This window comes from Xiphias gladius, unplaced genomic scaffold (assembly GCF_016859285.1).
Source record: "Xiphias gladius isolate SHS-SW01 ecotype Sanya breed wild unplaced genomic scaffold, ASM1685928v1 HiC_scaffold_1005, whole genome shotgun sequence".
Lineage (NCBI taxonomy): Eukaryota > Metazoa > Chordata > Actinopteri > Istiophoriformes > Xiphiidae > Xiphias > Xiphias gladius.
Window position 1 is genome coordinate 1 of NW_024401288.1, and position 28000 is coordinate 28000.

Genomic DNA, 28000 nt, shown 5'->3' on the forward strand with positions numbered 1-28000 from the left:
AACCAAAAAAGGATAAAAATAATGTTGAACAAAAAGAAAATGATAATAAACAATAGAAACAAGTAATAATAACATTAAAAACTATATACAACAACAAAACCAATGGCAAAAAAATTATTCAAATAGCAAAAATAAAGACTTAAAATCTGACACGGAATCCCATATTTAAAGCCAGATTAAAAAGACAGGTCTGCTCAAAGCAGATTCATCAGATTTCTTGTTGGAATCATTGGGAACTTCTAAAAGACAGGCAGTACAAGATCGTAGACGTCTTGTTGGAAGACAGAATGAAAAGCAGTAGCTGATATAGAAAGGTGTTAGGTTATGTGGGGCTGTACAAACAAGAAAATGGACTTAAAAGTCTATTCTAAAAGCAACCAGTGGTAGGTAATGGTCCGTTTCTGTATGAATCAAAATCCTAGCTGCAGTGTTCTGAATCAGCTCTTAAATACTTTTTAGGTAAATAGATAAAAAGAGAATTGCAGAAATCTAAGCGACTTGTAATAAAAGCCTGCATATTCGTGTCAGCCGTAATCTGGAACAAAAATGGTCTAACTTTGCCAATGTTTATCAGATGAAATCATTTTTTGTGATCTTGTTAAAATGGCGAAACACTTCCAGTTCCCGAACCTGGGCCTTGATTTGTTTAGCCAGACAGACAAACTTCGACTTGCAGCTCCTGTCTTTCTGTTTTTTTTCTTAAGAATTTTAAACCTGACAAGTACAGTAGATAAAACCCATCCATTTCTCACGTCTATTGATTAAAATTGCCATGATCACCTGTATCGAAAGCAGTGCTTAAACAGAACGAGGACAAATTCTCATATCATTTACTAACTTCAATAAAGAAGTCTCAACTTTATGGTCACTTTAGGGGCTGTACTCTGTCTTTTCTCATGGATACAATTTTTTTAATGGATGTGTGTCTTCATTTGGCTCTTTATAATTACCCACAGGTTCTTACTGTCCCCTAACTTGAATGCTTCGTTCTGGGCGATAGTCAGACCAACCAATGGGGCATTTACTCTCTTCCTGGCTCTGCACACCTGTGACATAGTAAGTTAATATTATTTGAACTCGTCCACATGCCATCTACAGGTATTTACACCTCTATAAACATAAAGTGCGCAGTACAAAATGCAGACATTAACTCGTGATATATCTTATCAATTCTGACAGGAATAGTTTGACATTTTGGGAACTGCACTTATTCACTTTCTTGCTTTGAGTTAGAGGAGAAGATGGACACCAATCTCATATCTGTCTGTTAAATGCTGTATGTATTACCATGTGACATATTGTTTGTTTAATCCATATAAAAAGCGGAGCATAAAAACAACAACTTGTGGCTCCACAGGTATGTGCAGACTATATTTATTCGGCAGGTTTATGAATTGTGTTTTATTCATATATTATTTCCTTACTCTCCCTGTCCTCAGGTGAATGCATATGGATTCATAACTGAGGACCACAAGAAATACTCCAACTACTACGCGGAGAGAAATATTAAAACCAACATTGTTTTCTACAGTAACCACGACTACATCCTGGAGATGAAAACGTGGAAAAAACTACACGACAGTAAAATAATAAAACTATATCAAAGAGCAGACTCAGAAACAGGGACAGAAAAGCTGAAGCCACACTGATACACTGAGAATGGTGAAAAACTAGATAGGGTAGGTTTGCCACAGATATGACTCAAACCCTGTGAGACAATGTAGCCTCTGTCAAGACTAGGCCTGTGATACAAAGGGGACTTGATCTGGCTTGTACGTTCTTTTTTTTTCAGTCCTGTGCTGGCAGGGAATGGAAAACAACAAGCCAAAGGTCAGCTGATTAAAAGAAAAACTGGTATTGATATATAACTGGTATATAGTGTCTTACTTACTCCACTTTGGCGGAACTGTGTGGTGATATGGGACCAGGTTAGGCTTATTTATGTTTTCCAAAACCTCAAAACCTCAGTCGGTAGTATCTGATGTATTTAATGCATTGGGAGTGGTTTGTGCTTCATTGTTTGATTTTTCTTGGCATTCATAATTTCTTGGCCCATGCTGATGCCCGCAGTTTGCCTGTTTTGTGCGACCAATTCAACGTCCACATACTGTGTGACAAATCCTCACATTTGAAACCACAGAATATTAGTCATTTCTATTTAAACAGTGAGGCAATAGAGGCTAAGACTGCTGCTGATATGTTGACATTTCTTTCGACATTTCTTCCCTGTTGCAGGTCCGGACTCAGGGTAACTAAGCCTCCCATTAAAAATATTTTTCCATATGATTCTGTGCTTCCTTTTTTTTCCTTCCTGTGCTTCTTTTTAATTCCGCTAATTTATTTTACAAAAGTCAACATCCTTCTTTATGGGATTAATGTGGAAAGAATTTAAGGTGTAGTCACAGCCGTGTGTTTTGGAATTAAGGCTGAAGTGTAAGAGAAGAATGAAAGGATTGAATGATTTGATTAGAAATTGTTGAAATATGTTTTTGTTTGTTAGTTTTTTTGTTTTGTTTACAAAGTTGTGTCATTTAGTAGTCAGCTTTTAATTAAAGGGAAACTTATAACATTCAATGGCTGGATATGCGTTTTTTTTGTTTTGTTTTTTTAATTCATAAAGTAATTGAGCTAAGAAGTGAGAACCGAGAACTGGAGCGATATGATCCACTTCCATGGTCTTAGTGAGGACTCGAGCAGCAGCGTTCTCAATCGGCCGCGGCTGTCTGATCGATTTTTGTTAGAGGGACCTGTAAACCCGCCACTACAGTAGTCGAGTTGACTGAAGATTAATGCTTAGACAGTTTTTTCAAAATACTGCTGAGACATAAGTCCGTTAATCCTCGATATGTTCTTGAGGTGATAGTGGGCTGGTCTTGTAATTGCCTTGATGTGGCTTCTAAAGAGAGCAGACAGGGGGCATCACATGGGAATTACGGGTGAGAAAATGTGACAGGGATTTCTCACTATTTCCTGACAAACCAAACAGTCAAGTGATTAATTGTTGTTATTGATTCATTGTTTAATTAATAGTTAAAAATTAGCTCCATCTCAACGAACTACAACAGTAAAATCCGACTGTTACATGAATGCATAGTGATAGTCATCTAATGACATAATATATAGTGATTAACAGTAACGGGGGCCTTTCTTTTTGGCATTGAGTACATTTTCCTGATTATACTTTCTACATAAGTCACACTGCCAGTGCAGGACTGTTGCTTGTACTGGAGTAATGGGACTGTGTGGTATCACAACTTTTACTTCAGAGAAGGATATGACTGCTCCATCCACCACTGTCTCTTATGTGATGTCAGCATTTATGTTTGGAGAAGCTGTGGCTATGTTATAAACTCGTGTCGGAGGCTCCAACACCGCTACTTGTTACTATTTCTTGTTTTTCTTTGGGCCAGTGATAAAGCTCTTCAATAGTAGTTATTTGTGGTCTGTTTACAGCGGCTCTTACCAGCAGGAGTCGTTGTTCTGCGCATTAGTTTGTAGCATTTTGTGCGTGTGTGTGTGAGAGAGAGGAAGAGAGAAAGTGATATAGAGAGAGCGAGGAAGTCCATCACATTATGACTCATATATTTTATTTTAATACATATAATATTACGTTTTCCTCGGTGAATTTTGAGGTGGCCGCATGAGGTTTCAATCCGGGTTAAATTTACAGACTTTACAGAAGAAAAACGGCTAAAACAAAAAACCAGACCCTTAAAAAAGAAAAAAAGAAGCAGGCCCTTCACTCCCATCATGCCTTGCGTCACACCGTGAAACAGAATAAATGTTACTATGTAGCCTGTACGTAGAGGTTTCAAGTGTCGCAGTTAACCGGTGTAAAGTTTACATTCATCAGCACTTGCTACGTTGACAATACGAGTTATGTCTTTGTTTTATTATGTATTATTTAGTGATTATTCACAGTACACCAGCAGTGACGTACGTGGCCTCGCTAAAGTGGAGGGCCTCCTGAGGGTTTTTGAGGTTATATCGCTCTTGTTTCTTTTCAAATCGTATAAATCTTTCGCCTTTTACTAAAGATTTCCGTGGAGAGGAACAACAAGAGTTTAACTCAATTTTTTGATGCTCTGCTTAAATGCGGGGCTTGTCTATGGTGTTAAAAATAAAAATATTTTGTCCAATATTCTCAAGGCTGAAGACAGTTAAAAGACTTGTATATTAGCTTTACTTTAACTTGTTCGTATTTGGAGGATAACTACAAATGATATTGAGTCATGTTGCTGCTTCTGTTTTGCTCACATTATCAAAGTTTTCCTACAAAGTCTTTTTAAGTAATATACGTTATTCATTAATAGATAATGTGCTTTTTAAAAAACTCTTCAGTAGTACTTATGTGTGTTCTGTTTACAGCGGCTCTTACCACAAGGGGTCGTTGTTCTGCCTATTAGTTTGTAGCATTTTGTGCGTGTGTGTGTGAGAGTGATACAGAGAGAGAGAGTGATGCAGAGAGAGGGAGTGATACAGAGAGAGGGAGGGAGTCCGTCAAATTATAAGTCATATAATTTATTTTAATACAAATAATATGAAGTTTTCCTTGGTGACTTTTGAGGTGGCCGCATGAGGTTTCAATCCAGGTTAAATTTAAAGACTTGACAGAACAAAAACGACTAAAACAAAAAACCAGACCCTTAAAAAAGAAAAAAAGAAGCAGCCCATGATGCCTTGCGTCACACCGTGAAACAGAATAAATGTTACTATGTAGCCTGTACGTAGAGGTTTCAAGTGTCGCAGTTAACCGGTGTAAAGTTTACATTCATCAGCACTTGCTACGTTGACAATACGAGTTATGTCTTTGTTTTATTATGTATTATTTAGTGATTATTAACAGTACACCAGCAGTGACGTACGTGGCCTCGCTAAAGTGGAGGGCCTCCTGAGGGTTTTTGAGGTTATATCGCTCTTGTTTCTTTTCAAATCGTATAAATCTTTCGCCTTTTACTAAAGATTTCCGTGGAGAGGAACAACAAGAGTTTAACTCAATTTTTTGATGCTCTGCTTAAATGCGGGGCTTGTCTATGGTGTTAAAAATAAAAATATTTTGTCCAATATTCTCAAGGCTAAAGACAGTTAAAAGACTTGTATATTAGCTTTACTTTAACTTGTTTGTATTTGGAGGATAACTACAAATGATATTGATTCATGTTGCTGCTTCTGTTTTGCTCACATTATCAAAGTTTTCCTACAATTTCTTCTTTTTTAAGTAATATACGTTATTCATTAATAGATAATGTGCTTTTTAAAAAACTCTTCAGTAGTACTTATGTGTGTTCTTTTTACAGCGGCTCTTACCACAAGGGGTCGTTGTTCTGCCTATTAGTTTGTAGCATTTTGTGCGTGTGTGTGTGAGAGTGATACAGAGAGAGAGAGTGATGCAGAGAGAGGGAGTGATACAGAGAGAGGGAGGGAGTCCGTCAAATTATAAGTCATATAATTTATTTTAATACAAATAATATGAAGTTTTCCTTGGTGACTTTTGAGGTGGCCGCATGAGGTTTCAATCCGGGATAAATTTACAGACTTTACAGAAGAAAAATGGCTAAAACAAAAAACCAGACCCTTAAAAAGAAAAAAAGAAGCAGCCCATGATGCCTTGCGTCACACCGTGAAACAGAATAAATGTTACTATGTAGCCTGTACGTAGAGGTTTCAAGTGTCGCAGTTAACCGGTGTAAAGTTTACATTCATCAGCACTTGCTACGTTGACAATACGAGTTATGTCTTTGTTTTATTATGTATTATTTAGTGATTATTCACAGTACACCAGCAGTGACGTACGTGGCCTCGCTAAAGTGGAGGGCCTCCTGAGGGTTTTTGAGGTTATATCGCTCTTGTTTCTTTTCAAATCGTATAAATCTTTCGCCTTTTACTAAAGATTTCCGTGGAGAGGAACAACAAGAGTTTAACTCAATTTTTTGATGCTCTGCTTAAATGCGGGGCTTGTCTATGGTGTTATAAATAAAAATATTTTGTCAAATATTCTCAAGGCTAAAGACAGTTAAAAGACTTGTATAGTAGCTTTACTTTAACTTGTTTGTATTTGGAGGATAACTACAAATGATATTGATTCATGTTGCTGCTTCTGTTTTGCTCACATTATCAAAGTTTTCCTACAATTTCTTCTTTTTTAAGTAATATACGTTATTCATTAATAGATAATGTGCTTTTTAAAAAACTCTTCAGTAGTACTTATGTGTGTTCTGTTTACAGCGGCTCTTACCACAAGGGGTCGTTGTTCTGCCTATTAGTTTGTAGCATTTTGTGCGTGTGTGTGTGAGAGTGATACAGAGAGAGAGAGTGATGCAGAGAGAGGGAGTGATACAGAGAGAGGGAGGGAGTCCGTCAAATTATAAGTCATATAATTTATTTTAATACAAATAATATGAAGTTTTCCTTGGTGACTTTTGAGGTGGTCGCATGAGGTTTCAATCCGGGTTAAATTTACAGACTTTACAGATCGAAAACGGCTAAAACAAAAAACCAGACCCTTAAAAAAAAAAAAGAAGCACCCCATGATGCCTTGCGTCACACCGTGAAACAGAATAAATGTTACTATGTAGCCTGTACGTAGAGGTTTCAAGTGTCGCAGTTAACCGGTGTAAAGTTTACATTCATCAGCACTTGCTACGTTGACAATACGAGTTATGTCTTTGTTTTATTATGTATTATTTAGTGATTATTCACAGTACACCAGCAGTGACGTACGTGGCCTCGCTAAAGTGGAGGGCCTCCTGAGGGTTTTTGAGGTTATATCGCTCTTGTTTCTTTTCAAATCGTATAAATCTTTCGCCTTTTACTAAAGATTTCCGTGGAGAGGAACAACAAGAGTTTAACTCAATTTTTTGATGCTCTGCTTAAATGCGGGGCTTGTCTATGGTGTTAAAAATAAAAATATTTTGTCAAATATTCCGAAGGCTAAAGACAGTTAACAGACTCGTATAGTAGCTTTACTTTAACTTGTTTGTTTTTGGAGGATAACTACAAATGATATTGATTCATGTTGCTGCTTCTGTTTTGCTCACATTATCAAAGTTTTCCTACAATTTCTTCTTTTTTAAGTAATATCGTTATTCATTAATAGATAATGTGCTTTTTTAAAAACTCTTCAGTAGTACTTATGTGTGTTCTGTTTACAGCGGCTCTTACCACAAGGGGTCGTTGTTCTGCCTATTAGTTTGTAGCATTTTGTGCGTGTGTGTGTGAGAGTGATACAGAGAGAGAGAGTGATGCAGAGAGAGGGAGTGATACAGAGAGAGGGAGGGAGTCCGTCAAATTATAAGTCATATAATTTATTTTAATACAAATAATATGAAGTTTTCCTTGGTGACTTTTGAGGTGGCCGCATGAGGTTTCAATCCGGGTTAAATTTACAGACTTTACAGAAGAAAAATGGCTAAAACAAAAAACCAGACCCTTAAAAAAGAAAAAAAGAAGCAGCCCATGATGCCTTGCGTCACACCGTGAAACAGAATAAATGTTACTATGTAGCCTGTACGTAGAGGTTTCAAGTGTCGCAGTTAACCGGTGTAAAGTTTACATTCATCAGCACTTGCTACGTTGACAATACGAGTTATGTCTTTGTTTTATTATGTATTATTTAGTGATTATTCACAGTACACCAGCAGTGACGTACGTGGCCTCGCTAAAGTGGAGGGCCTCCTGAGGGTTTTTGAGGTTATATCGCTCTTGTTTCTTTTCAAATCGTATAAATCTTTAGCCTTTTACTAAAGATTTCCGTGGAGAGGAACAACAAGAGTTTAACTCAATTTTTTGATGCTCTGCTTAAATGCGGGGCTTGTCTATGGTGTTAAAAATAAAAATATTTTGTCAAATATTCCGAAGGCTAAAGACAGTTAACAGACTCGTATAGTAGCTTTACTTTAACTTGTTTGTTTTTGGAGGATAACTACAAATGATATTGATTCATGTTGCTGCTTCTGTTTTGCTCACATTATCAAAGTTTTCCTACAATTTCTTCTTTTTTAAGTAATATACGTTATTCATTAATAGATAATGTGCTTTTTAAAAAACTCTTCAGTAGTACTTATGTGTGTTCTGTTTACAGCGGCTCTTACCACAAGGGGTCGTTGTTCTGCGTATTAGTTTGTAGCATTTTGTGCGTGTGTGTGTGAGAGTGATGCAGAGAGAGAGAGTTATACAGAGAGAGGGAGGGAGTCCGTCAAATTATAAGTCATATAATTTATTTTAATACAAATAATATGAAGTTTTCCTTGGTGACTTTTGAGGTGGCGCATGAGGTTTCAATCCGGGTTAAATTTACAGACTTTACAGAAGAAAAATGGCTAAAACAAAAAACCAGACCCTTAAAAAAGAAAAAAAGAAGCAGCCCATGATGCCTTGCGTCACACCGTGAAACAGAATAAATGTTACTATGTAGCCTGTACGTAGAGGTTTCAAGTGTCGCAGTTAACCGGTGTAAAGTTTACATTCATCAGCACTTGCTACGTTGACAATACGAGTTATGTCTTTGTTTTATTATGTATTATTTAGTGATTATTCACAGTACACCAGCAGTGACGTACGTGGCCTCGCTAAAGTGGAGGGCCTCCTGAGGGTTTTTGAGGTTATATCGCTCTTGTTTCTTTTCAAATCGTATAAATCTTTCGCCTTTTACTAAAGATTTCCGTGGAGAGGAACAACAAGAGTTTAACTCAATTTTTTGATGCTCTGCTTAAATGCGGGGCTTGTCTATGGTGTTAAAAATAAAAATATTTTGTCAAATATTCTCAAGGCTAAAGACAGTTAAAAGATTGTATAGTAGCTTTACTTTAACTTGTTTGCATTTGGAGGATAACTACAAATGATATTGATTCATGTTGCTGCTTCTGTTTTGCTCACATTATCAAAGTTTTCCTACAATTTCTTCTTTTTTAAGTAATATACGTTATTCATTAATAGATAATGTGCTTTTTAAAAACTCTTCAGTAGTACTTATGTGTGTTCTGTTTACAGCGGCTCTTACCACAAGGGGTCGTTGTTCTGCCTATTAGTTTGTAGCATTTTGTGCGTGTGTGTGTGAGTGATACAGAGAGAGAGAGTGATGCAGAGAGGAGTGATACAGAGAGAGGAGGAGTCCGTCAAATTATAAGTCATATAATTTATTTTAATACAAATAATATGAAGTTTTCCTTGGTGACTTTTGAGGTGGCCGCATGAGGTTTCAATCCGGTTAAATTTACAGACTTTACAGAAGAAAAATGGCTAAAACAAAAACCAGACCCTTAAAAAAGAAAAAAGAAGCAGCCCATGATGCCTTGCGTCACACCGTGAAACAGAATAAATGTTACTATGTAGCCTGTGCGTAGAGGTTTCAAGTGTCGCAGTTAACCGTGTAAAGTTTACATTCATCAGCACTTGCTACGTTGACAACACGAGTTATGTCTTTGTTTTATTATGTATTATTTAGTGATTATTCACATTACACCAGCAGTGACGTACGTGGCCTCGCTAAAGTGGAGGGCCTCCTGAGGGTTTTTGAGGTTATATCGCTCTTGTTTCTTTTCAAATCGTATAAATCTTTCGCCTTTTACTAAAGATTTCCGTGGAGAGGAACAACAAGAGTTTAACTCAATTTTTTGATGCTCTGCTTAAATGCGGGGCTTGTCTATGGTGTTAAAAATAAAAATATTTTGTCAAATATTCTCAAGGCTAAAGACAGTTAAAAGACTTGTATATTAGCTTTACTTTAACTTGTTCGTATTTGGAGGATAACTACAAATGATATTGAGTCATGTTGCTGCTTCTGTTTTGCTCACATTATCAAAGTTTTCCTACAAAGTCTTTTTAAGTAATATACGTTATTCATTAATAGATAATGTGCTTTTTAAAAAACTCTTCAGTAGTACTTATGTGTGGTCTGTTTACAGCGGCTCTTACCACAAGGGGTCGTTGTTCTGCCTATTAGTTTGTAGCATTTTGTGCGTGTATGTGTGAGAGTGATACAGAGAGAGAGTGATGCAGAGAGAGGGAGTGATACAGAGAGAGGAAGGGAGTCCGTTAAATTATAAGTCATATAATTTATTTTAATACAAATAATATGAAGTTTTCCTGGTGACTTTTGAGGTGGCGCATGAGGTTTCAATCCGGGTTAAATTTACAGACTTTACAGAAGAAAAATGGCTAAAACAAAAACCAGACCCTTAAAAAAGAAAAAAAAGCAGCCCATGATGCCTTGCGTCACCGTGAAACAGAATAAATGTTACTATGTAGCCTGTCGTAGAGGTTTCAAGTGTACTTGATTAACCGGTGTAAAGTTTACATTCATCAGCACTTGCTACGTTGACAATACGAGTTATGTCTTTGTTTTATTATGTATTATTTAGTGATTATTCACAGTACACCAGCAGTGACGTACGTGGCCTCGCTAAAGTGGAGGGCCTCCTGAGGGTTTTTGAGGTCATATCGCTCTTGTTTCTTTTCAAATCGTATAAATCTTTCGCCTTTTACTAAAGATTTCCGTGGAGAGGAACAACAAGAGTTTAACTCAATTTTTTGATGCTCTGCTTAAATGCGGGGCTTGTCTATGGTGTTAAAAATAAAAATATTTTGTCCAATATTCTCAAGGCTGAAGACAGTTAAAAGACTTGTATATTAGCTTTACTTTAACTTGTTCGTATTTGGAGGATAACTACAAATGATATTGATTCATGTTGCTGCTTCTGTTTTGCTCACATTATCAAAGTTTTCCTACAATTTCTTCTTTTTAAGTAATATCGTTATTCATTAATAGATAATGTGCTTTTTAAAAAACTCTTCAGTAGTACTTATGTGTGGTCTGTTTACAGCGGCTCTTACCACAAGGGGTCGTTGTTCTGCCTATTAGTTTGTAGCATTTTGTGCGTGTGTGTGTGAGAGTGATACAGAGAGAGAGTGATGCAGAGAGAGGGAGTGATACAGAGAGAGGGAGGGAGTCCGTCAAATTATAAGTCATATAATTTATTTTAATACAAATAATATGAAGTTTTCCTTGGTGACTTTTGAGGTGGCGCATGAGGTTTCAATCCGGGTTAAATTTACAGACTTTACAGAAGAAAAATGGCTAAAACAAAAACCAGACCCTTAAAAAAGAAAAAAAAGCAGCCCATGATGCCTTGCGTCACACCGTGAAACAGAATAAATGTTACTATGTAGCCTGTGCGTAGAGGTTTCAAGTGTCGCAGTTAACGGTGTAAAGTTTACATTCATCAGCACTTTTCGTTGACAATACGAGTTATGTCTTTGTTTTATTATGTATTATTTAGTGATTATTCACAGTACACCAGCAGTGACGTACGTGGCCTCGCTAAAGTGGAGGGCCTCCTGAGGGTTTTTGAGGTTATATCGCTCTTGTTTCTTTTCAAATCGTATAAATCTTTCGCCTTTTACTAAAGATTTCCGTGGAGAGGAACAACAAGAGTTTAACTCAATTTTTTGATGCTCTGCTTAAATGCGGGGCTTGTCTATGGTGTTAAAAATAAAAATATTTTGTCAAATATTCTGAAGGCTAAAGACAGTTAAAAGACTTGTATAGTAGCTTTACTTTAACTTGTTTGCATTTGGAGGATAACTACAAATGATATTGATTCATGTTGCTGCTTCTGTTTTGCTCACATTATCAAAGTTTTCCTACAAATTCTTCTTTTTTAAGTAATATACGTTATTCATTAATAGATAATGTGCTTTTTAAAAACTCTTCAGTAGTACTTATGTGTGTTCTGTTTACAGCGGCTCTTACCACAAGGGGTCGTTGTTCTGCCTATTAGTTTGTAGCATTTTGTGCGTGTGTGTGTGAGAGTGATACAGAGAGAGAGAGTGATGCAGAGAGAGGGAGTGATACAGAGAGAGGGAGGGAGTCCGTCAAATTATAAGTCATATAATTTATTTTAATACAAATAATATGAAGTTTTCCTTGGTGACTTTTGAGGTGGCCGCATGAGGTTTCAATCCGGGTTAAATTTACAGACTTTACACAACAAAAACGGCTAAAACAAAAAACCAGACCCTTAAAAAAGAAAAAAAGCAGCCCATGATGCCTTGCGTCACACCGTGAAACAGAATAAATGTTACTATGTAGCCTGTACGTAGAGGTTTCAAGTGTCGCAGTTAACCGGTGTAAAGTTTACATTCATCAGCACTTGCTACGTTGACAATACGAGTTATGTCTTTGTTTTATTATGTATTATTTAGTGATTATTCACAGTACACCAGCAGTGACGTACGTGGCCTCGCTAAAGTGGAGGGCCTCCTGAGGGTTTTGAGGTTATATCGCTCTTGTTTCTTTTCAAATCGTATAAATCTTTCGGCTTTTACTAAAGATTTCCGTGGAGAGGAACAACAAGAGTTTAACTCAATTTTTTGATGCTCTGCTTAAATGCGGGGCTTGTCTATGGTGTTAAAAATAAAAATATTTTGTCAAATATTCTCAAGGCTAAAGACAGTTAACAGACTCGTATAGTAGCTTTACTTTAACTTGTTCGTATTTGGAGGATAACTACAAATGATATTGAGTCATGTTGCTGCTTCTGTTTTGCTCACATTATCAAAGTTTTCCTACAATTTCTTCTTTTTAAGTAATATACGTTATTCATTAATAGATAATGTGCTTTTAAAAAACTCTTCAGTAGTACTTATGTGTGTTCTGTTTACAGCGGCTCTTACCACAAGGGTCGTTGTTCTGCCTATTAGTTTGTAGCATTTTGTGCGTGTGTGTGTGAGAGTGATACAGAGAGAGAGTGATGCAGAGAGAGGAGTGATACAGAGAGAGGGAGGGAGTCCGTCAAATTATAAGTCATATAATTTATTTTAATACAAATAATATGAAGTTTTCCTTGGTGACTTTTGAGGTGGCCGCATGAGGTTTCAATCCGGGTTAAATTTACAGACTTTACAGAAGAAAAATGGCTAAAACAAAAAACCAGACCCTAAAAAAAGAAAAAAAGAAGCAGCCCATGATGCCTTGCGTCACACCGTGAAACAGAATAAATGTTACTATGTAGCCTGTGCGTAGAGGTTTCAAGTGTACTTGTTAACGGTGTAAAGTTTACATTCATCAGCACTTGCTACTCGTTGACAATCTGAGTTATGTCTTTGTTTTATTATGTATTATTTAGTGATTATTCACAGTACACCAGCAGTGACGTACGTGGCCTCGCTAAAGTGGAGGGCCTCCTGAGGGTTTTTGAGGTTATATCGCTCTTGTTTCTTTTCAAATCGTATAAATCTTTCGCCTTTTACTAAAGATTTCCGTGGAGAGGAACAACAAGAGTTTAACTCAATTTTTTGATGCTCTGCTTAAATGCGGGGCTTGTCTATGGTGTTATAAATAAAAATATTTTGTCAAATATTCTCAAGGCTAAAGACAGTTAAAAGACTTGTATAGTAGCTTTACTTTAACTTGTTTGTATTTGGAGGATAACTACAAATGATATTGATTCATGTTGCTGCTTCTGTTTTGCTCACATTATCAAAGTTTTCCTACAAATTCCTTTTAAGTAATATACGTTATTCATTAATAGATAATGTGCTTTTTAAAAAACTCTTCAGTAGTACTTATGTGTGGTCTGTTTACAGTGGCTCTTACCACAAGGGGTCGTTGTTCTGCGTATTAGTTTGTAGCATTTTGTGCGTGTGTGTGTGAGAGTGATGCAGAGAGAGGGAGTTATACAGAGAAAGGGAGGGAGTCCGTCAAATTATAAGTCATATAATTTATTTTAATACAAATAATATGAAGTTTTCCTTGGTGACTTTTGAGGTGGCATGAGGTTTCAATCCGGGTTAAATTTACAGACTTTACAGAACGAAAACGGCTAAAACAAAAAACCAGACCCTTAAAAAAGAAAAAAAGAAGCAGCCCATGATGCCTTGCGTCACACCGTGAGACAGAATAAATGTTACTATGTAGCCTGTACGTAGAGGTTTCAAGTGTCGCAGTTAACCAGTGTAAAGTTTACATTCATCAGCACTTGCTACGTTGACAATCTGAGTTATGTCTTTGTTTTATTATGTATTATTTAGTGATTATTCACAGTACACCAGCAGTGACGTACGTGGCCTCGCTAAAGTGGAGGGCCTCCTGAGGGTTTTTGAGGTTATATCGCTCTTGTTTCTTTTCAAATCGTATAAATCTTTCGCCTTTTACTAAAGATTTCCGTGGAGAGGAACAACAAGAGTTTAACTCAATTTTTTGATGCTCTGCTTAAATGCGGGGCTTGTCTATGGTGTTAAAAATAAAAATATTTTGTCAAATATTCTCAAGGCTAAAGACAGTTAAAAGACTTGTATATTAGCTTTACTTTAACTTGTTTGTATTTGGAGGATAACTACAAATGATATTGATTCATGTTGCTGCTTCTGTTTTGCTCACATTATCAAAGTTTTCCTACAATTTCTTCTTTTTAAGTAATATCGTTATTCATTAATAGATAATGTGCTTTTTAAAAAACTCTTCAGTAGTACTTATGTGTGTTCTTTTTACAGCGGCTCTTACCACAAGGGGTCGTTGTTCTGCCTATTAGTTTGTAGCATTTTGTGCGTGTGTGTGTGAGAGTGATACAGAGAGAGAGAGTGATGCAGAGAGAGGGAGTGATACAGAGAGAGGGAGGGAGTCCGTCAAATTATAAGTCATATAATTTATTTTAATACAAATAATATGAAGTTTTCCTTGGTGACTTTTGAGGTGGCATGAGGTTTCAATCGGGTTAAATTTACAGACTTTACAGAAGAAAAATGGCTAAAACAAAAACCAGACCCTTAAAAAAGAAAAAAAGAAGCAGCCCATGATGCCTTGCGTCACACCGTGAAACAGAATAAATGTTACTATGTAGCCTGTACGTAGAGGTTTCAAGTGTCGCAGTTAACCGGTGTAAAGTTTACATTCATCAGCACTTGCTACGTTGACAATACGAGTTATGTCTTTGTTTTATTATGTATTATTTAGTGATTATTCACAGTACACCAGCAGTGACGTACGTGGCCTCGCTAAAGTGGAGGGCCTCCTGAGGGTTTTTGAGGTTATATCGCTCTTGTTTCTTTTCAAATCGTATAAATCTTTCGCCTTTTACTAAAGATTTCCGTGGAGAGGAACAACAAGAGTTTAACTCAATTTTTTGATGCTCTGCTTAAATGCGGGGCTTGTCTATGGTGTTAAAAATAAAAATATTTTGTTAAATATTCCGAAGGCTAAAGACAGTTAACAGACTCGTATAGTAGCTTTACTTTAACTTGTTTTTGGAGGATAACTAAAAATGATATTGATTCATGTTGCTGCTTCTGTTTTGCTCACATTATCAAAGTTTTCCTACAATTTCTTCTTTTTTAAGTAATATACGTTATTCATTAATAGATAATGTGCTTTTTAAAAAACTCTTCAGTAGTACTTATGTGTGTTCTGTTTACAGCGGCTCTTACCACAAGGGGTCGTTGTTCTGCGTATTAGTTTGTAGCATTTTGTGCGTGTGTGTGTGAGAGTGATGCAGAGAGAGGGAGTGATACAGAGAGAGGGAGGGAGTCCGTCAAATTATAAGTCATATAATTTATTTTAATACAAATAATATGAAGTTTTCCTTGGTGACTTTTGAGGTGGCCGCATGAGGTTTCAATCCGGGTTAAATTTACAGACTTTACAGAAGAAAAATGGCTAAAACAAAAAACCAGACCCTTAAAAAAGAAAAAAAGAAGCAGCCCATGATGCCTTGCGTCACACCGTGAAACAGAATAAATGTTACTATGTAGCCTGTACGTAGAGGTTTCAAGTGTCGCAGTTAACCGGTGTAAAGTTTACATTCATCAGCACTTGCTACGTTGACAATACGAGTTATGTCTTTGTTTTATTATGTATTATTTAGTGATTATTCACAGTACACCAGCAGTGACGTACGTGGCCTCGCTAAAGTGGAGGGCCTCCTGAGGGTTTTTGAGGTTATATCGCTCTTGTTTCTTTTCAAATCGTATAAATCTTTCGCCTTTTACTAAAGATTTCCGTGGAGAGGAACAACAAGAGTTTAACTCAATTTTTTGATGCTCTGCTTAAATCTTGCGGGCTTGTCTATGGTGTTAAAAATAAAAATATTTTGTCAAATATTCTGAAGGCTAAAGACAGTTAAAAGACTTGTATAGTAGCTTTACTTTAACTTGTTTGCATTTGGAGGATAACTACAAATGATATTGATTCATGTTGCTGCTTCTGTTTTGCTCACATTATCAAAGTTTTCCTACAAATTCTTCTTTTTTAAGTAATATACGTTATTCATTAATAGATAATGTGCTTTTTAAAAAACTCTTCAGTAGTACTTATGTGTGTTCTGTTTACAGCGGCTCTTACCACAAGGGGTCGTTGTTCTGCCTATTAGTTTGTAGCATTTTGTGCGTGTGTGTGTGTGTGAGAGTGATACAGAGAGAGAGTGATGCAGAGAGAGGGAGTGATACAGAGAGAGGGAGGGAGTCCGTCAAATTATAAGTCATATAATTTATTTTAATACAAATAATCCTTGGTGACTTTTGAGGTGGCCGCATGAGGTTTCAATCCGGGTTAAATTTACAGACTTTACAGAAGAAAAATGGCTAAAACAAAAAACCAGACCCTTAAAAAAGAAAAAAAGAAGCAGCCCATGATGCCTTGCGTCACACCGTGAAACAGAATAAATGTTACTATGTAGCCTGTACGTAGAGGTTTCAAGTGTCGCAGTTAACCGGTGTAAAGTTTACATTCATCAGCACTTGCTACGTTGACAATACGAGTTATGTCTTTGTTTTATTATGTATTATTTAGTGATTATTCACAGTACACCAGCAGTGACGTACGTGGCCTCGCTAAAGTGGAGGGCCTCCTGAGGGTTTTTGAGGTTATATCGCTCTTGTTTCTTTTCAAATCGTATAAATCTTTCGCCTTTTACTAAAGATTTCCGTGGAGAGGAACAACAAGAGTTTAACTCAATTTTTTGATGCTCTGCTTAAATGCGGGGCTTGTCTATGGTGTTAAAAATAAAAATATTTTGTCAAATATTCCGAAGGCTAAAGACAGTTAACAGACTCGTATAGTAGCTTTACTTTAACTTGTTTGTTATTGGAGGATAACTACAAATGATATTGATTCATGTTGCTGCTTCTGTTTTGCTCACATTATCAAAGTTTTCCTACAATTTCTTCTTTTTTAAGTAATATACGTTATTCATTAATAGATAATGTGCTTTTTAAAAAACTCTTCAGTAGTACTTATGTGTGTTCTGTTTACAGCGGCTCTTACCACAAGGGGTCGTTGTTCTGCCTATTAGTTTGTAGCATTTTGTGCGTGTGTGTGTGTGAGAGTGATACAGAGAGAGAGAGTGATGCAGAGAGAGGGAGTGATACAGAGAGAGGGAGGGAGTCCGTCAAATTATAAGTCATATAATTTATTTTAATACAAATAATATGAAGTTTTCCTTGGTGACTTTTGAGGTGGCCGCATGAGGTTTCAATCCGGGTTAAATTTACAGACTTTACAGAAGAAAAATGGCTAAAACAAAAAACCAGACCCTTAAAAAAGAAAAAAAGAAGCAGGCCCTTCACTCCCATCATGCCTTGCGTCACACCGTGAAACAGAATAAATGTTACTATGTAGCCTGTACGTAGAGGTTTCAAGTGTCGCAGTTAACCGGTGTAAAGTTTACATTCATCAGCACTTGCTACGTTGACAATACGAGTTATGTCTTTGTTTTATTATGTATTATTTAGTGATTATTCACAGTACACCAGCAGTGACGTACGTGGCCTCGCTAAAGTGGAGGGCCTCCTGAGGGTTTTTGAGGTTATATCGCTCTTGTTTCTTTTCAAATCGTATAAATCTTTTCGCCTTTTACTAAAGATTTCCGTGGAGAGGAACAACAAGAGTTTAACTCAATTTTTTGATGCTCTGCTTAAATGCGGGGCTTGTCTATGGTGTTAAAAATAAAAATATTTTGTCAAATATTCTGAAGGCTAAAGACAGTTAAAAGACTTGTATAGTAGCTTTACTTTAACTTGTTTGCATTTGGAGGATAACTACAAATGATATTGATTCATGTTGCTGCTTCTGTTTTGCTCACATTATCAAAGTTTTCCTACAATTTCTTCTTTTTTAAGTAATATACGTTATTCATTAATAGATAATGTGCTTTTTAAAAAACTCTTCAGTAGTACTTATGTGTGTTCTGTTTACAGCGGCTCTTACCACAAGGGGTCGTTGTTCTGCCTATTAGTTTGTAGCATTTTGTGCGTGTGTGTGTGAGAGTGATACAGAGAGAGAGAGTGATGCAGAGAGAGGGAGTGATACAGAGAGAGAGGGAGTCCGTCAAATTATAAGTCATATAATTTATTTTAATACAAATAATATGAAGTTTTCCTTGGTGACTTTTGAGGTGGCCGCATGAGGTTTCAATCCGGGTTAAATTTACAGACTTTACAGAAGAAAAATGGCTAAAACAAAAAACCAGACCCTTAAAAAAGAAAAAAAGAAGCAGCCCATGATGCCTTGCGTCACACCGTGAAACAGAATAAATGTTACTATGTAGCCTGTACGTAGAGGTTTCAAGTGTCGCAGTTAACCGGTGTAAAGTTTACATTCATCAGCACTTGCTACGTTGACAATACGAGTTATGTCTTTGTTTTATTATGTATTATTTAGTGATTATTCACAGTACACCAGCAGTGACGTACGTGGCCTCGCTAAAGTGGAGGGCCTCCTGAGGGTTTTTGAGGTCATATCGCTCTTGTTTCTTTTCAAATCGTATAAATCTTTCGCCTTTTACTAAAGATTTCCGTGGAGAGGAACAACAAGAGTTTAACTCAATTTTTTGATGCTCTGCTTAAATGCGGGGCTTGTCTATGGTGTTAAAAATAAAAATATTTTGTCCAATATTCTCAAGGCTGAAGACAGTTAAAAGACTTGTATATTAGCTTTACTTTAACTTGTTCGTATTTGGAGGATAACTACAAATGATATTGAGTCATGTTGCTGCTTCTGTTTTGCTCACATTATCAAAGTTTTCCTACAATTTCTTCTTTTTTAAGTAATATACGTTATTCATTAATAGATAATGTGCTTTTTAAAAACTCTTCAGTAGTACTTATGTGTGGTCTGTTTACAGCGGCTCTTACCACAAGGGGTCGTTGTTCTGCCTATTAGTTTGTAGCATTTTGTGCGTGTGTGTGTGTGAGAGTGATACAGAGAGAGAGAGTGATGCAGAGAGAGGGAGTGATACAGAGAGAGGGAGGGAGTCCTTCAAATTATAAGTCATATAATTTATTTCAATACAAATAATGAATTTTGAGGTGGCCGCATGAGGTTTCAATCCGGGTTAAATTTACAGACTTTACAGAAGAAAAATGGCTAAAACAAAAAACCAGACCCTTAAAAAAGAAAAAAGAAGCAGCCCATGATGCCTTGCGTCACACCGTGAAACAGAATAAATGTTACTATGTAGCCTGTACGTAGAGGTTTCAAGTGTCGCAGTTAACCGGTGTAAAGTTTACATTCATCAGCACTTGCTACGTTGACAACACGAGTTATGTCTTTGTTTTATTATGTATTATTTAGTGATTATTCACATTACACCAGCAGTGACGTACGTGGCCTCGCTAAAGTGGAGGGCCTCCTGAGGGTTTTTGAGGTTATATCGCTCTTGTTTCTTTTTCAAATCGTATAAATCTTTTCGCTTTTACTAAAGATTTCCGTGGAGAGGAACAACAAGAGTTTAACTCAATTTTTTGATGCTCTGCTTAAATGCGGGGCTTGTCTATGGTGTTAAAAATAAAAATATTTTGTCAAATATTCTCAAGGCTAAAGACAGTTAAAAGACTTGTATATTAGCTTTACTTTAACTTGTTCGTATTTGGAGGATAACTACAAATGATATTGAGTCATGTTGCTGCTTCTGTTTTGCTCACATTATCAAAGTTTTCCTACAAAGTCTTTTTAAGTAATATACGTTATTCATTAATAGATAATGTGCTTTTTTAAAAACTCTTCTGTAGTACTTATGTGTGGTCTGTTTACAGCGGCTCTTACCACAAGGGGTCGTTGTTCTGCCTATTAGTTTGTAGCATTTTGTGCGTGTGTGTGTGTGTGTGTGAGAGTGATACAGAGAGAGAGAGTGATGCAGAGAGAGGGAGTGATACAGAGAGAGGAAGGGAGTCCGTTAAATTATAAGTCATATAATTTATTTTAATACAAATAATATGAAGTTTTCCTTGGTGACTTTTGAGGTGGCCGCATGAGGTTTCAATCCGGGTTAAATTTACAGACTTTACAGAAGAAAAATGGCTAAAACAAAAAACCAGACCCTTAAAAAAGAAAAAAAGAAGCAGCCCATGATGCCTTGCGTCACACCGTGAAACAGAATAAATGTTACTATGTAGCCTGTACGTAGAGGTTTCAAGTGTCGCAGTTAACCGGTGTAAAGTTTACATTCATCAGCACTTGCTACGTTGACAATACGAGTTATGTCTTTGTTTTATTATGTATTATTTAGTGATTATTCACAGTACACCAGCAGTGACGTACGTGGCCTCGCTAAAGTGGAGGGCCTCCTGAGGGTTTTTGAGGTTATATCGCTCTTGTTTCTTTTCAAATCGTATAAATCTTTCGCCTTTTACTAAAGATTTCCGTGGAGAGGAACAACAAGAGTTTAACTCAATTTTTTGATGCTCTGCTTAAATGCGGGGCTTGTCTATGGTGTTAAAAATAAAAATATTTTGTCAAATATTCTCAAGGCTAAAGACAGTTAAAAGACTTGTATAGTAGCTTTACTTTAACTTGTTTGTTTTTGGAGGATAACTACAAATGATATTGATTCATGTTGCTGCTTCTGTTTTGCTCACATTATCAAAGTTTTCCTACAATTTCTTCTTTTTTAAGTAATATACGTTATTCATTAATAGATAATGTGCTTTTTAAAAAACTCTTCAGTAGTACTTATGTGTGGTCTGTTTACAGCGGCTCTTACCACAAGGGGTCGTTGTTCTGCCTATTAGTTTGTAGCATTTTGTGCGTGTGTGTGTGAGAGTGATACAGAGAGAGAGAGTGATGCAGAGAGAGGGAGTGATACAGAGAGAGGGAGGGAGTCCGTCAAATTATAAGTCATATAATTTATTTTAATACAAATAATATGAAGTTTTCCTTGGTGACTTTTGAGGTGGCCGCATGAGGTTTCAATCCGGGTTAAATTTACAGACTTTACAGATCGAAAACGGCTAAAACAAAAAACCAGACCCTTAAAAAGAAAAAAAAAGCAGCCCATGATGCCTTGCGTCACACCGTGAAACAGAATAAATGTTACTATGTAGCCTGTACGTAGAGGTTTCAAGTGTCGCAGTTAACCGTGTAAAGTTTACATTCATCAGCACTTGCTACGCTGACAATACGAAGTTATGTCTTTGTTTTATTATGTATTATTTAGTGATTATTCACAGTACACCAGCAGTGACGACGTGGCCTCGCTAAAGTGGAGGGCCTCCTGAGGGTTTTTGAGGTTATATCGCTCTTGTTTCTTTTTCAAATCGTATAAATCTTTCGCCTTTTACTAAAGATTTCCGTGGAGAGGAACAACAAGAGTTTAACTCAATTTTTGATGCTCTGCTTAAATGCGGGCTTGTCTATGGTGTTATAAATAAAAATATTTTGTCAAATATTCTCAAGGCTAAAGGCAGTTAAAAGACTTGTATAGTAGCTTTACTTTAACTTGTTTGTATTTGGAGGATAACTACAAATGATATTGATTCATGTTGCTGCTTCTGTTTTGCTCACATTATCAAAGTTTTCCTACAAATTCTTTTTAAGTAATATACGTTATTCATTAATAGATAATGTGCTTTTTAAAAAACTCTTCAGTAGTACTTATGTGTGTTCTGTTTACAGCGGCTCTTACCACAAGGGGTCGTTGTTCTGCCTATTAGTTTGTAGCATTTTGTGCGTGTGTGTGAGAGTGATACAGAGAGAGAGAGTGATGCAGAGAGAGGGAGTGATACAGAGAGAGGGAGGGAGTCCGTCAAATTATAAGTCATATAATTTATTTTAATACAAATAATATGAAGTTTTCCTTGGTGACTTTTGAGGTGGCCGCATGAGGTTTCAATCCGGGTTAAATTTACAGACTTTACAGAAGAAAAATGGCTAAAACAAAAAACCAGACCCTTAAAAAAGAAAAAAAGAAGCAGCCCATGATGCCTTGCGTCACACCGTGAAACAGAATAAATGTTACTATGTAGCCTGTACGTAGAGGTTTCAAGTGTCGCAGTTAACCGGTGTAAAGTTTACATTCATCAGCACTTGCTACGTTGACAATACGAGTTATGTCTTTGTTTTATTATGTATTATTTAGTGATTATTCACAGTACACCAGCAGTGACGTACGTGGCCTCGCTAAAGTGGAGGGCCTCCTGAGGGTTTTTGAGGTCATATCGCTCTTGTTTCTTTTCAAAATCGTATAAATCTTTCGCCTTTTACTAAAGATTTCCGTGGAGAGGAACAACAAGAGTTTAACTCAATTTTTTGATGCTCTGCTTAAATGCGGGGCTTGTCTATGGTGTTAAAAATAAAAATATTTTGTCAAATATTCTGAAGGCTAAAGACAGTTAAAAGACTTGTATAGTAGCTTTACTTTAACTTGTTTGCATTTGGAGGATAACTACAAATGATATTGATTCATGTTGCTGCTTCTGTTTTGCTCACATTATCAAAGTTTTCCTACAAATTCTTTTTAAGTAATATACGTTATTCATTAATAGATAATGTGCTTTTTAAAAAACTCTTCAGTAGTACTTATGTGTGGTCTGTTTACAGCGGCTCTTACCACAAGGGGTCGTTGTTCTGCCTATTAGTTTGTAGCATTTTGTGCGTGTGTGTGTGAGAGTGATACAGAGAGAGAGAGTGATGCAGAGAGAGGGAGGGAGTCCTTCAAATTATAAGTCATATAATTTATTTTAATACAAATAATATGAAGTTTTCCTTGGTGACTTTTGAGGTGGCCGCATGAGGTTTCAATCCGGGTTAAATTTACAGACTTTACAGAAGAAAAATGGCTAAAACAAAAAACCAGACCCTTAAAAAAGAAAAAAAGAAGCAGCCCATGATGCCTTGCGTCACACCGTGAAACAGAATAAATGTTACTATGTAGCCTGTAATGAGAGGTTTCAAGTGTCGCAGTTAACCGTGTAAAGTTTACATTCATCAGCACTTGCTACGTTGACAATACGAAGTTATGTCTTTGTTTAATTATGTAATATTTAGTGATTATAAACAGTAAACCAGCAGTGACGACGTGGCCTCGCTAAAGTGGAGGGCCTCCTGAGGGTTTTTGAGGTTATATCGCTCTTGTTTCTTTTTCAAATCGTATAAATCTTTCGCCTTTTACTAAAGATTTCGTGGAGAGGAACGACAAGAGTTTAACTCAATTTTTTGATGCTCTGCTTAAATGCGGGGCTTGTCTATGGTGTTATAAATAAAAATATTTTGTCAAATATTCTCAAGGCTAAAGGCAGTTAAAAGACTTGTATAGTAGCTTTACTTTAACTTGTTTGTATTTGGAGGATAACTACAAATGATATTGATTCATGTTGCTGCTTCTGTTTTGCTCACATTATCAAAGTTTTCCTACAAATTCTTTTTAAGTAATATACGTTATTCATTAATAGATAATGTGCTTTTTAAAAAACTCTTCAGTAGTACTTATGTGTGGTCTGTTTACAGCGGCTCTTACCACAAGGGGTCGTTGTTCTGCCTATTAGTTTGTAGCATTTTGTGCGTGTGTGTGTGTGTGTGTGTGTGTGAGAGTGATACAGAGAGAGAGTGATGCAGAGAGAGGAGTGATACAGAGAGAGGAGGGAGTCCGTCAAATTATAAGTCATATAATTTATTTTAATACAAATAATATGAAGTTTTCCTTGGTGACTTTTGAGGTGGCCGCATGAGGTTTCAATCCGGGTTAAATTTACAGACTTTACAGAACAAAAATGGCTAAAACAAAAAACCAGACCCTTAAAAAGAAAAAAGAAGCAGCCCTTCACTCCCATCATGCCTTGCGTCACACCGTGAAACAGAATAAATGTTACTATGTAGCCTGTACGTAGAGGTTTCAAGTGTCGCAGTTAACCGTGTAAAGTTTACATTCATCAGCACTTGCTACGCTGACAATACGAGTTATGTCTTTGTTTTATTATGTATTATTTAGTGATTATTCACAGTACACCAGCAGTGACGACGTGGCCTCGCTAAAGTGGAGGGCCTCCTGAGGGTTTTTGAGGTTATATCGCTCTTGTTTCTTTTTCAAATCGTATAAATCTTTCGCCTTTTACTAAAGATTTCCGTGGAGAGGAACAACAAGAGTTTAACTCAATTTTTTGATGCTCTGCTTAAATGCGGGGCTTGTCTATGGTGTTATAAATAAAAATATTTTGTCAAATATTCTCAAGGCTAAAGGCAGTTAAAAGACTTGTATAGTAGCTTTACTTTAACTTGTTTGTATTTGGAGGATAACTACAAATGATATTGATTCATGTTGCTGCTTCTGTTTTGCTCACATTATCAAAGTTTTCCTACAAATTCTTTTTAAGTAATATACGTTATTCATTAATAGATAATGTGCTTTTTTAAAAACTCTTCTGTAGTACTTATGTGTGGTCTGTTTACAGCGGCTCTTACCACAAGGGGTCGTTGTTCTGCCTATTAGTTTGTAGCATTTTGTGCGTGTGTGTGTGAGAGTGATACAGAGAGAGAGAGTGATGCAGAGAGAGGGAGTGATACAGAGAGAGAGGGAGGGAGTCCGTCAAATTATAAGTCATATAATTTATTTTAATACAAATAATATGAAGTTTTCCTTGGTGACTTTTGAGGTGGCCGCATGAGGTTTCAATCCGGGTTAAATTTACAGACTTTACAGAAGAAAAATGGCTAAAACAAAAAACCAGACCCTTAAAAAAGAAAAAAAGAAGCAGCCCATGATGCCTTGCGTCACACCGTGAAACAGAATAAATGTTACTATGTAGCCTGTACGTAGAGGTTTCAAGTGTCGCAGTTAACCGGTGTAAAGTTTACATTCATCAGCACTTGCTACGTTGACAATACGAGTTATGTCTTTGTTTTATTATGTATTATTTAGTGATTATTCACAGTACACCAGCAGTGACGTACGTGGCCTCGCTAAAGTGGAGGGCCTCCTGAGGGTTTTTGAGGTTATATCGCTCTTGTTTCTTTTCAAATCGTATAAATCTTTCGCCTTTTACTAAAGATTTCCGTGGAGAGGAACAACAAGAGTTTAACTCAATTTTTTGATGCTCTGCTTAAATGCGGGGCTTGTCTATGGTGTTAAAAATAAAAATATTTTGTCAAATATTCCGAAGGCTAAAGACAGTTAACAGACTCGTATAGTAGCTTTACTTTAACTTGTTTGTATTTGGAGGATAACTACAAATGATATTGATTCATGTTGCTGCTTCTGTTTTGCTCACATTATCAAAGTTTTCCTACAATTTCTTCTTTTTTAAGTAATATACGTTATTCATTAATAGATAATGTGCTTTTTAAAAAACTCTTCAGTAGTACTTATGTGTGTTCTGTTTACAGCGGCTCTTACCACAAGGGGTCGTTGTTCTGCCTATTAGTTTGTAGCATTTTGTGCGTGTGTGTGTGAGAGTGATACAGAGAGAGAGAGTGATGCAGAGAGAGGGAGTGATACAGAGAGAGGGAGGGAGTCCGTCAAATTATAAGTCATATAATTTATTTTAATACAAATAATATGAAGTTTTCCTTGGTGACTTTTGAGGTGGCCGCATGAGGTTTCAATCCGGGTTAAATTTACAGACTTTACAGAAGAAAAATGGCTAAAACAAAAAACCAGACCCTTAAAAAAGAAAAAAAGAAGCAGGCCCTTCACTCCCATCATGCCTTGCGTCACACCGTGAAACAGAATAAATGTTACTATGTAGCCTGTACGTAGAGGTTTCAAGTGTCGCAGTTAACCGGTGTAAAGTTTACATTCATCAGCACTTGCTACGTTGACAATACGAGTTATGTCTTTGTTTTATTATGTATTATTTAGTGATTATTCACAGTACACCAGCAGTGACGACGTGGCCTCGCTAAAGTGGAGGGCCTCCTGAGGGTTTTTGAGGTTATATCGCTCTTGTTTCTTTTCAAATCGTATAAATCTTTTCGCTTTTACTAAAGATTTCCGTGGAGAGGAACAACAAGAGTTTAACTCAATTTTTTGATGCTCTGCTTAAATGCGGGGCTTGTCTATGGTGTTAAAAATAAAAATATTTTGTCAAATATTCTGAAGGCTAAAGACAGTTAAAAGACTTGTATAGTAGCTTTACTTTAACTTGTTTGCATTTGGAGGATAACTACAAATGATATTGATTCATGTTGCTGCTTCTGTTTTGCTCACATTATCAAAGTTTTCCTACAAATTCTTTTTAAGTAATATACGTTATTCATTAATAGATAATGTGCTTTTTAAAAAACTCTTCAGTAGTACTTATGTGTGGTCTGTTTACAGCGGCTCTTACCACAAGGGGTCGTTGTTCTGCCTATTAGTTTGTAGCATTTTGTGCGTGTGTGTGTGAGAGTGATACAGAGAGAGAGAGTGATGCAGAGAGAGGGAGGGAGTCCTTCAAATTATAAGTCATATAATTTATTTTAATACAAATAATGAATTTTGAGGTGGCCGCATGAGGTTTCAATCCGGGTTAAATTTACAGACTTTACCGAACGAAAACGGCTAAAACAAAAAACCAGACCCTTAAAAAAGAAAAAAAGAAGCAGCCCATGATGCCTTGCGTCACACCGTGAAACAGAATAAATGTTACTATGTAGCCTGTACGTAGAGGTTTCAAGTGTCGCAGTTAACCGGTGTAAAGTTTACATTCATCAGCACTTGCTACGTTGACAATACGAGTTATGTCTTTGTTTTATTATGTATTATTTAGTGATTATTCACAGTACACCAGCAGTGACGTACGTGGCCTCGCTAAAGTGGAGGGCCTCCTGAGGGTTTTTGAGGTTATATCGCTCTTGTTTCTTTTCAAATCGTATAAATCTTTTCGCTTTTACTAAAGATTTCCGTGGAGAGGAACAACAAGAGTTTAACTCAATTTTTTGATGCTCTGCTTAAATGCGGGGCTTGTCTATGGTGTTAAAAATAAAAATATTTTGTCAAATATTCTCAAGGCTAAAGACAGTTAACAGACTCGTATAGTAGCTTTACTTTAACTTGTTTGTATTTGGAGGATAACTACAAATGATATTGATTCATGTTGCTGCTTCTGTTTTGCTCACATTATCAAAGTTTTCCTACAATTTCTTCTTTTTTAAGTAATATACGTTATTCATTAATAGATAATGTGCTTTTTAAAAACTCTTCAGTAGTACTTATGTGTGTTCTGTTTACAGCGGCTCTTACCACAAGGGGTCGTTGTTCTGCCTATTAGTTTGTAGCATTTTGTGCGTGTGTGTGAGAGTGATACAGAGAGAGAGTGATGCAGAGAGAGGGAGTGATACAGAGAGAGGGAGGAGTCCGTCAAATTATAAGTCATATAATTTATTTTAATACAAATAATATGAAGTTTTCTTGGTGACTTTTGAGGTGGCCGCATGAGGTTTCAATCCGGTTAAATTTACAGACTTTACAGAAGAAAATGGCTAAAACAAAAACCAGACCCTTAAAAAGAAAAAAGAAGCAGCCCATGATGCCTTGCGTCACACCGTGAAACAGAATAAATGTTACTATGTAGCCTGTACGTAGAGGTTTCAAGTGTCGCAGTTAACCGGTGTAAAGTTTACATTCATCAGCACTTGCTACGTTGACAATACGAGTTATGTCTTTGTTTTATTATGTATTATTTAGTGATTATTCACAGTACACCAGCAGTGACGTACGTGGCCTCGCTAAAGTGGAGGGCCTCCTGAGGGTTTTTGAGGTTATATCGCTCTTGTTTCTTTTCAAATCGTATAAATCTTTAGACTTTTACTAAAGATTTCCGT

The 28000-nt window shown here is 36.5% G+C and overlaps 26 non-coding genes and 1 pseudogene across 26 annotated transcripts; all 27 read left to right on the plus strand.

Moving 5' to 3' along the window:
- Window positions 1-3988: 3988 nt before the first annotated feature.
- LOC120787013 lies at window positions 3989-4103 on the plus strand. The gene has a single exon (XR_005706826.1). It is a non-coding gene; the product is annotated as a U5 spliceosomal RNA (small nuclear RNA).
- Window positions 4104-4913: 810 nt separating this feature from the next.
- Window positions 4914-5028, plus strand: LOC120787024. Its single transcript, XR_005706837.1, has one exon. It is a non-coding gene; the product is annotated as a U5 spliceosomal RNA (small nuclear RNA).
- Window positions 5029-5841: 813 nt separating this feature from the next.
- On the plus strand, window positions 5842-5956 carry LOC120787035. The gene has a single exon (XR_005706848.1). It is a non-coding gene; the product is annotated as a U5 spliceosomal RNA (small nuclear RNA).
- Window positions 5957-6768: 812 nt separating this feature from the next.
- Window positions 6769-6883, plus strand: LOC120787038. Its single transcript, XR_005706850.1, has one exon. It is a non-coding gene; the product is annotated as a U5 spliceosomal RNA (small nuclear RNA).
- Window positions 6884-7696: 813 nt separating this feature from the next.
- LOC120787026 lies at window positions 7697-7811 on the plus strand. The gene has a single exon (XR_005706839.1). It is a non-coding gene; the product is annotated as a U5 spliceosomal RNA (small nuclear RNA).
- A 795-nt stretch (window positions 7812-8606) lies between these two features.
- Window positions 8607-8721, plus strand: LOC120787039. Its single transcript, XR_005706851.1, has one exon. It is a non-coding gene; the product is annotated as a U5 spliceosomal RNA (small nuclear RNA).
- Window positions 8722-9522: 801 nt separating this feature from the next.
- Window positions 9523-9637, plus strand: LOC120787014. Its single transcript, XR_005706827.1, has one exon. It is a non-coding gene; the product is annotated as a U5 spliceosomal RNA (small nuclear RNA).
- Window positions 9638-10438: 801 nt separating this feature from the next.
- LOC120787015 lies at window positions 10439-10553 on the plus strand. The gene has a single exon (XR_005706828.1). It is a non-coding gene; the product is annotated as a U5 spliceosomal RNA (small nuclear RNA).
- Window positions 10554-11356: 803 nt separating this feature from the next.
- LOC120787016 lies at window positions 11357-11471 on the plus strand. The gene has a single exon (XR_005706829.1). It is a non-coding gene; the product is annotated as a U5 spliceosomal RNA (small nuclear RNA).
- Window positions 11472-12280: 809 nt separating this feature from the next.
- On the plus strand, window positions 12281-12395 carry LOC120787029. The gene has a single exon (XR_005706842.1). It is a non-coding gene; the product is annotated as a U5 spliceosomal RNA (small nuclear RNA).
- An 809-nt stretch (window positions 12396-13204) lies between these two features.
- On the plus strand, window positions 13205-13319 carry LOC120787017. The gene has a single exon (XR_005706830.1). It is a non-coding gene; the product is annotated as a U5 spliceosomal RNA (small nuclear RNA).
- A 789-nt stretch (window positions 13320-14108) lies between these two features.
- Window positions 14109-14223, plus strand: LOC120787018. Its single transcript, XR_005706831.1, has one exon. It is a non-coding gene; the product is annotated as a U5 spliceosomal RNA (small nuclear RNA).
- Window positions 14224-15030: 807 nt separating this feature from the next.
- LOC120787019 lies at window positions 15031-15145 on the plus strand. The gene has a single exon (XR_005706832.1). It is a non-coding gene; the product is annotated as a U5 spliceosomal RNA (small nuclear RNA).
- A 791-nt stretch (window positions 15146-15936) lies between these two features.
- On the plus strand, window positions 15937-16054 carry LOC120787030. Its single transcript, XR_005706843.1, has one exon. It is a non-coding gene; the product is annotated as a U5 spliceosomal RNA (small nuclear RNA).
- Window positions 16055-16860: 806 nt separating this feature from the next.
- LOC120787020 lies at window positions 16861-16975 on the plus strand. The gene has a single exon (XR_005706833.1). It is a non-coding gene; the product is annotated as a U5 spliceosomal RNA (small nuclear RNA).
- An 826-nt stretch (window positions 16976-17801) lies between these two features.
- On the plus strand, window positions 17802-17917 carry LOC120787031. Its single transcript, XR_005706844.1, has one exon. It is a non-coding gene; the product is annotated as a U5 spliceosomal RNA (small nuclear RNA).
- An 812-nt stretch (window positions 17918-18729) lies between these two features.
- Window positions 18730-18844, plus strand: LOC120787021. The gene has a single exon (XR_005706834.1). It is a non-coding gene; the product is annotated as a U5 spliceosomal RNA (small nuclear RNA).
- Window positions 18845-19641: 797 nt separating this feature from the next.
- Window positions 19642-19757, plus strand: LOC120787036. The gene has a single exon (XR_005706849.1). It is a non-coding gene; the product is annotated as a U5 spliceosomal RNA (small nuclear RNA).
- An 818-nt stretch (window positions 19758-20575) lies between these two features.
- On the plus strand, window positions 20576-20690 carry LOC120787022. Its single transcript, XR_005706835.1, has one exon. It is a non-coding gene; the product is annotated as a U5 spliceosomal RNA (small nuclear RNA).
- An 811-nt stretch (window positions 20691-21501) lies between these two features.
- LOC120787028 lies at window positions 21502-21615 on the plus strand. Its single transcript, XR_005706841.1, has one exon. It is a non-coding gene; the product is annotated as a U5 spliceosomal RNA (small nuclear RNA).
- An 808-nt stretch (window positions 21616-22423) lies between these two features.
- LOC120787027 lies at window positions 22424-22539 on the plus strand. Its single transcript, XR_005706840.1, has one exon. It is a non-coding gene; the product is annotated as a U5 spliceosomal RNA (small nuclear RNA).
- A 791-nt stretch (window positions 22540-23330) lies between these two features.
- On the plus strand, window positions 23331-23445 carry LOC120787034. Its single transcript, XR_005706847.1, has one exon. It is a non-coding gene; the product is annotated as a U5 spliceosomal RNA (small nuclear RNA).
- An 825-nt stretch (window positions 23446-24270) lies between these two features.
- On the plus strand, window positions 24271-24386 carry LOC120787025. Its single transcript, XR_005706838.1, has one exon. It is a non-coding gene; the product is annotated as a U5 spliceosomal RNA (small nuclear RNA).
- An 812-nt stretch (window positions 24387-25198) lies between these two features.
- On the plus strand, window positions 25199-25313 carry LOC120787023. Its single transcript, XR_005706836.1, has one exon. It is a non-coding gene; the product is annotated as a U5 spliceosomal RNA (small nuclear RNA).
- Window positions 25314-26136: 823 nt separating this feature from the next.
- LOC120787032 lies at window positions 26137-26251 on the plus strand. Its single transcript, XR_005706845.1, has one exon. It is a non-coding gene; the product is annotated as a U5 spliceosomal RNA (small nuclear RNA).
- Window positions 26252-27026: 775 nt separating this feature from the next.
- Window positions 27027-27141, plus strand: LOC120787033. Its single transcript, XR_005706846.1, has one exon. It is a non-coding gene; the product is annotated as a U5 spliceosomal RNA (small nuclear RNA).
- An 801-nt stretch (window positions 27142-27942) lies between these two features.
- Window positions 27943-28000, plus strand: LOC120787037 (annotated as a pseudogene; the record flags this gene model as incomplete).